The sequence below is a fragment of the Cavia porcellus genome, unplaced genomic scaffold, assembly GCF_034190915.1.
Source record: "Cavia porcellus strain 051 isolate PalLab524CR breed Dunkin Hartley unplaced genomic scaffold, mCavPor4.1 scaffold_3, whole genome shotgun sequence".
Lineage (NCBI taxonomy): Eukaryota > Metazoa > Chordata > Mammalia > Rodentia > Caviidae > Cavia > Cavia porcellus.
The window spans coordinates 116,074,985-116,083,268 of NW_026947486.1; positions in this window are offsets into that span (position 1 = coordinate 116,074,985).

Below are 8,284 nucleotides of genomic sequence, written 5' to 3' on the forward strand. Positions count from 1 at the left end.
ACAATTCTCATTCAAGTGTTAACACAGAACTTAAAACCCTTAAATATATCAGAATAAAACCTTTTACTTAGTAAATGAAGTCAGCATGTCCCTTCTGTTAAAATAATGCTCAAGTTTTTAACTACCCTGGTTTCTTAGTTTCATGTAAAAAACTAAGAGAAAGAGCAATCTGAGATGGAAAGTGAGGAGCATTTGACAACCCTTTTGAGTAACTGTAGAGAAAACTTTAAATATATAAGAGTAGTAGGATTTTGTTTTTATAAATCCGCATCCTCTACCTCAATGCTTGGAATGAAATTATTTAAAGATTTTGGAGAGTGACCTCTTAATCTTTTGAGTTCTTTGTTATGGTAACTTTGAGAGGTACTGAATCTGTCCTAAGTGCATTTAATAATCACAGATTATTTAAGAATCTTATCTAGGATCATTGGGATAGCTCACTTATTTCTTAGCCTCTTCCAGCAATGCAGTGGCACTGAACAAAAGTGTTCTTGGGAAAAAAAAAAACAATAAAATAGACTGTAATCCCTGCACAGTACACTGTACTAAGAAGTCTGGGTAAGTAGTTCTTCATGACTGAGCCATCAAGTCACAGATTTATTAAGAATTTTAACTAGGATCATTGGGACAGTTCACTGGTTTCCTAGTCTCTTCCAGCAACCCAGTGGCAATGAGCCAAAATATATGATTTTGTGGCATTAGAAGAAATCACATTTTATCATTATTTCTCTACTTTATTCTTTTTGTCTTTCCATTTCCAAACTTTTGATATCACTTTTAGTGTCCTCTGACATTAAGTAAAGAGCTATTTCAAAGCACAATAAGATTATATTAAAAGTGAACATAGCCATATAGTTTTAAAAAGATCTTATACCTCAAAATAATTGTTATGTCATTTCACAAATTTAGAAACTAATTTAAGGCAACATATAATTGTTTTTAAGTTTTTCAAGTGAAATTATCTTGAACATTTATTTTTGCCCATATGATGTTGTACTTATCCTTGATAAAATATAAGTCTAGTGAAATTCCAAGATTACAATAACCTAGAAAATTGGCCCTCAAGCTGATGGTATAATGAAAACTTTTGCAACAAAGAGAATCTAAATAAATTCATGACCATTGTTATGGATTAAAATGTGGTAGTCAACTTAAAGCTAGCTGAATTAAATCACCATTTTTCTGAGCTTAGATGCTCCACCTCAGGATAGTTGTCAGCATAAATAGAGACATGGAGAAGGTGAAGAGAGGCATTGAGGCACTGAGCCATTATGGGTTCGCCTACATTTTGCTGTTTGAACCATTGGTCTTCCTGGGCAAGCTCTGGTCCTTATGTCAAGCATTACTTCTTGGCTCCAGAAGGAAAGACCTACGCTGTTTAATTTCCAGGATGAACTCATGATATTGCCTTTCTGGAAAGTACTGGGTTGTGCTTGTCATTGGTGGAGCTGGGGACCTCCATATCGCTAAGGAAGGCTATGGTGCTTTTCATGATAGCCGTGATCTTTGCTTTTAGTGTGACTTCTCGGCTCTAGTGTAGAAACCTCAACCTACCAGCACAGCTCCCTCACTTCACTGACATAGACATTCTAGCCTTTACCAATGGTCTTTGGGCCTTCCCAGCACAGATCTGTAAAAGAGACTGGCATGACTCTTTCTTGTGGGCTCTAGGCCTCCAGCTAGTCTTGTGGGAGGCACTGTCATGAGCTCTGGGTCTTCATCTAGATTCAAACAGGACACTGCTCTGGAATTCAGGCAGTTGATTAAATATTCTACATCTTTGGTGTTGTGGATATATGTTCTACATATTCTTGTGTTAACTCTGGGTGACCACCATAAAATAATGTTATAAATCCAAGTGCTGATTTTTATTGTTCTCCTTACAACCTCTGACTCCAACAGAAATTACTACCAGGAGAGTAGGGTCATTGCTGTGTTGTTGTCTGATCATGTGACTTACTATCCTTGGAAATTAATTTAGAAAGACTCTTAGAGACTGGCCAAAAAGACAGTCCCTGTACGCTGTGTACTCTTTTGCAGACTCTGGTTGGAACCTGAAAAATCATAGTACTGATAGAAATGCTACCAGTTAAGATGAAATTTGGGATTCTTTTGTTGAGAGGGACTTCAATGACTGACTGCTGGAGTACAAATAATATGTTGTGCTTTGGCTGAAAGTTGGTCTTCATTTTGTTTGTATTTAGAAATGGCTGGAAAATTTAAGTGCATTCTACTGTGGAGATGGTAGCAAGGTTACTTTAGAGAAGTTCTGAGCAGACCTATGTGAGAAATTTAGAGCAAATTGCCAGTAGAGTAATTTAAACATTTGGCCAGAAAGAAGACTCTAGAGGAACTGTGGGTTGTGGAGATGAAAGAGAGGAAAACAAATGTTTAGAAGAAAAAGACAATAGAAAATAAAAGTATATTTAAATTTCAGATCTTTATATTTTATTCTTGCCATGCCACATCAAAAGCTGATGAAAAACAAGGACTCTCATTGTGATTGTTCTTTTAGTTTGATTTCAATATTGTTTTATGTGTTTGTAACCAGGTTAATTAATCAAAGTACTGTGTTTTAATGTTGAACTTTGGTTACCCTTTAAAGTTGTTTTGGTGCAGGAATAAATGTAGAAAAAAACTATATATATATATATATATATATATATATATATATATATATACAATTTTGTATTAATGCAAATCTCAATAAGATAAGATATGGTAACTTTCACAAATCTGCCACTAAAGACAATAGTTTAAAGAAATGTGTAAGGTTATTAAGTTGATAAGGGGTGGATTGTTATGGATTAAAAACTGGTGGTTAACTTAATGCCAGCTGAATTAAATCACCATGGTGCTGAGCATAGATGTTCCACCTGAAGAAAATTGTCAGCATAAATAGAGACATGGAGAAGGAGAAGGGAGGCATTGAGGTGTCGTAGATTTAACTAAGTGTTGCTATTTGAGCCTTTGGTTCTGCTGGGGAAGCTCTGGTCCTTACATTGAGCATTGCTTCCTGGAAGGGAATACGTGTGCTGCTTAATCTCCAGGATGAACTCATCATGTTGGCTTTCTGGCATGAATTGGACTGTGCTTATTGTTGGAGGGCCTGGGAACCTCTGTACCGCTGAGGATGACTATCGTGATTTCAGCACAGCCCTGAACTTTGTTTCAAGACTTCTCGGCTCCAGCATTGAACCCCCAAAATACCAGTACAGCTGCTTCACCTTGTTGACATAGACTTTCTAGCTTTTACTGCTGTCCTTAGGGCCTTCCCTGCACAGATTCTAAATGGGACTGGAATGAGTTATTTTTTAGGCTCTACACCTCCAGTTGGAATTGTGGGAGGCATTGTCATGAGCTCCAGAACTTCATCTAGACTCATATAGGACATTGCTCTGGGATTCAGGCCTTGATTAAATATTGTATGTCTTTGGTGTTCTGGATAGATGTCCTACTCTTTCTTGTGTTAACTCTGGGTGGCCATCATAAAATAATGTTATAAATTTCATGTCCTAATTCTAATTGTCCTCTCACAACACCTGACTACAACAACCACCAAAAACAGCACCATAGATAATACTCATAAAAAAAATCTAAACAGATGCAGCAAGGCACATATCCTCACAGTCCAAAGAACACACCAAACTGGAGGATAGTTAAACAAAATGAAAAGAGAAAGTAAGCAACAATGAAAAATTAACACAGAATCAGGAATGACACAGAATGTCACCCTGGAACAAAAAAAAAAAAAAAAAAAAAAAAAAAACAACCCTAATTGTATGCTTCATGTGTGAGAACCACCTCATCCATTAAAAAGCAAACAGACATAAACTAAAAAAAGAAATTATGGAAAGACATCCTCCAGGTAACCAGTACAGAAAAAGAATTGACAGAGTGTAGATTCTTATTTCACACAAAGTAGACCTCAAGTCAAATCTGATCGTCAGAAGAGACAAAGAAGGTCACACTACTAAAGACAGTAGTTCACTAGGAAGAAATAATTTTAAATACACGTGTACAAAATTTGGTGCACCCAATCAATGAAACAGAAACTACTCGGTGTAAAAGGCCTAAAAAACGGATACACACCAATACATTCATAGTGGAAGACTCCAATACCACTCTTTCACAAATAGGTCATCCAATAAAATCTCAAAGCACTTTAAAGTTTACAAGTACAGATGGACATCTGTGTAGACACACACATGCAGTCTCACACAAACATGAGTAATGTGTTCATTTGTAAAACTATGGAAGAATCATGATAATCTCTGGAGAAAAATCTGATTAGTACTGTTGAAAAATGCTAAAAAAAGAAGCAAAAATTATATATAATTAGTAATCCACATAAGTAGATGCACATGTTGTGAAAGAAAATATACCTTTATTTCTCTAATTATAAGTCATATAATTTATGATATCTTATTGTGGATTGATCAGACCCACATACCCCCAAATGTGTGGATAGCAAAGGCTTAAATAAAAGAAATCATTGATATGACCCTAGGGATCCAGGAGAATCAACTCCTCTTGCAGAATTTAAGATTCTCTGTGGGCTAAGAAAAGGAATTTCTCTGAGAAGGCCATATTTATTTGGTTTTCAAAAAAAGGGTGGAGATACTGAGAAAAACTCACCAGAACCTTCGGAGTTATTTAGATAGTCTTCCAAGCAGCAGATTATGCTTATTGAGGAGAACTATATTATTTCCATGCTGATATTTATTGCAAGAATGGAATTTGTGGCTAAAATCTATATTTTGGTAGTAGATTTTGGAGCCATGTGTCGTTAGCTGTGGCTCTATCTTGTACTTTGAAAGATCATGGCATCCAGTCCATTATAAGCCTCAGTCAGGGCCAGTGATTCATAGTTTCACTTACTATTAATCTGCTACCGATCTCTAGACAATGAATTTATGCCTTGGACACATTCACAGATAAACATGGAAAGCCAATTGGTTAATTTTAAATCCTGCTCAGAGCAGCTTTGTAGTGACCTCCATCACTAACAGACAAATAACTATTTTCAGTGTTGGAACTTATGAGTCTTTTACTTGTAACATCCCATTTAAAGGCCATAATGTCCAATCAACATAGGAATATTATAATCCTTGATTTTACAATGAGCAAACTGATGCATAAAATATTCATACAGTTAGAAAGCATGAAATTCAGAAGTTAGACTGGAATATATCTAAAAGTATCATCTACTACACTATGATTTTGTCCTATAACAACCAAACATTTCATAAATAGTGATTTTGCACAGAGAAAAACCAGCTATGTTTGAACACAATTGAACTATATGTGAAATGAGTTTACACTTTTTAAATTAATAACTTTAAAATTGTTTCAAGTCTAAATATTGTATATTGTAATTGTTAATTGTTTATGATGACTATCCTTCAAGTAATATAAAGGCATAATAATTCAGATTAGTTTGCAAAATTTTTGAAAATCAGTGTAATATTGACCTTGTTTCGGGTCACTGTTCATCTTTAGCATCACTAAAATCTTCACTAACTACTGATTACTGCAAAATCACAATCTTCTGAATCTTTGCTGCTCACTGTAATTTTAAAAATATACTAAATTATTTAAAATTTACAAAAGAAATGAAATTTCCTAAATACACCAATTAATTTCACATTAGAACTTTGGTAACCAACACATGAATACATATTGCATCATAAGGCAGTGTTTGCAAACCAATGGCACATGTGCCAAAGAATGCTGCCTACATTGCTGAAAGATCTAAAAGGTTCACAATCTCCATCATATGCAATACACCAGTAAATGACTTAGGTAATACAGGGTTTAAAATCCTACACCCAAACTCTGAAATCTGAAATTCTCCAAAATATAAAAACGTTCTGATATCTACATTTTCCCACAATTTGAAAATTTCATATCTGACCACACGTGATAAGACATAGTCACAATTTAGGCTCACCAGATATATGTTATATAAAATTGCTTCACAATAAGTGTCTAAGAAATGTGTAGGAAATGTGGTTTTCCACACTTAAGTTGTCTATTCTTTTACTTTTTTCTAATTCCTCTTGAATTCTGATAACATATAGATTTCCCTTTTCCTTCATTTTTTTCCCATCTCAGGATTTTCCTGAAGTTCAGTAAGCTTCCTTAAAAAACAATTTGAAATATTTACAGGCATTTTATATATCTCTATGGGGTCAAATATTTGAAATTAATTTTGTCCATTTTTGGCATCTTTTTTCTGGATCCACACAGATGTGTGTTGATATCTATGCATTCAAGGAGGAATTATTTATTCTAGTCTTTTCAGTCTGACTACCTGGGAACAACTTCCAATAGAACCCTAATTTGGGGCAGATCACACATTGGGATCTATCTCTATGCCTACTCATTACACCAATAATTCTTACAACACTAGGCAATTCCCTAAGCCAGGACTGCCACTGTTGACAAACTTTTGGACTGTAATTTCATGCCCACAAACATTGATACAGTATTGGGCCAGATCACATGATCCAGCATAAATTTTTTTTTTATTGATACAGATTATTCATACTCAATGACAGCTATTGTTGAATGGATGGAATGGATGAGGAGGGGAAGACACAGTTAATGTAAAGCTCTCTTTCTACCTTTTTGAAAAAACCCATTCTTATTGTTATGGTTTAACCACATACTGTAGTCTTTTGCCAAGTTTCATTTGTTATTATGAAGATTTTTGTTTTGTGAGAATGTGTGCATATTTGCACAAGTTGATGTTCCAGTACAGGGAAATTTGAGAGTCCTAAAGTGTCATCTTGCTTTGCCCACTTAGTAGTCTTTGCTTTTTCCTCTGCAACCAATCTCTTCATTTTCCCTTGATCACGTGAAAATTCTTCTACTTTTATCCACCCTTTCAAAGAGTTTCTTTTATTTAGTCGCTAACAGTGGGCTTCCTCAGTTCTTTATTCTGGTATTTTTTCTCTAGTGGTTTATATCTCCGTTTAGTCTTATCACAGTAGCAGCATTTTATATGTTGTTTTTCATTCAATGACATAGGAAGGAACATGAAATTTCTCAGCGTTACTTCATGGAAAACAAACAGGTTGGCAAGGACACTCAAATTGGGAGAAAAATTTTGAAGAGCAGTGCAGTCCTGAAGTGAATCCAGGTAACTTTTCTATTTGTAATTGTTTGTGCACAGTCTTGGAAAAACTGTGAGAACAATCTAAGAAGGTATGGAAATCAAGACCTGAAGATTCACCTGTATGTCCATATAAGTTGTCATACACTTAAAAATACAGAGCCAGCAGTCACTGAGTAAGATAGTGTTTGATCAATTAGGAAACAAATGAATTAACACTTTTTTTATAAAGGTGATTCAGACTAAATGAAGTTGTTGGAAACCAGCCATACTCAGTTAGTATGGTCACAGGTAAGGTCACAAGTAAGGGAAGGAAAGGAACCTACTTATGGTTATGGTAAACACATACACAGGAATAAAATATCCCACTCCTGAGACAAAGACAGCTGAATTGGAGTTTCAGTATGGTTGAGAGTAAAACCTGCAGAAAATGCATAAAATAGCCTTTCTGTTCATCAAACTGGAGTAGAGCAAAAAATAAAGCATTTATGTTTTTTCTCAAATTACAGTCAACCTGACTGATGTGAGGGAGATTGCTTGTGATTTGTACATCGAGGAGGTATCTCATGCAGGATCAGCAGGTCATAGCATTTCTCTGGAGAACTGAGCAGCCACTAGACTGCTATGAATAACTCTTAAATGTCCCTTTCAATTTGTGTGCAGGCATCAGAAGCTTAAATCTTTCATTGAAACCAGTTTACCATCTAGGTCTTCCTCAGAAGGATCAGTGTCATCAGAATGAAGAAGAATACTAGCACACCATATTTCTTTCTTTATTATTTGTATATTTTTGTTTTAATATAAATATGATAATACCCAGGAAAATAAAACAGAATAAAGCCAAGCAAAACAAATCAGTGTCAGTGATACAGGATTTCAAACCCTTACAAAATCAACAATAGTTACCATAATGCCTTTTGTTGTCTTCAAGATAGCTGTAAATATCTTCAGATATATTAAAAGTTGAACAGAAAAGAACAGAATAGAAACAATAAAAACAAAGCAATGGATACAGTAAAGGATTTCTAAACAAGCCAATAATGAATTCAAAATGACTACCATAATACACCTTGCTGTCTTTTAAATGGCTGCTCACGCCATAAGATTTAACAGAAAAAAACAAGAGAGAATAAAACCCAACCCAACAAAACTGTGAAAATGATA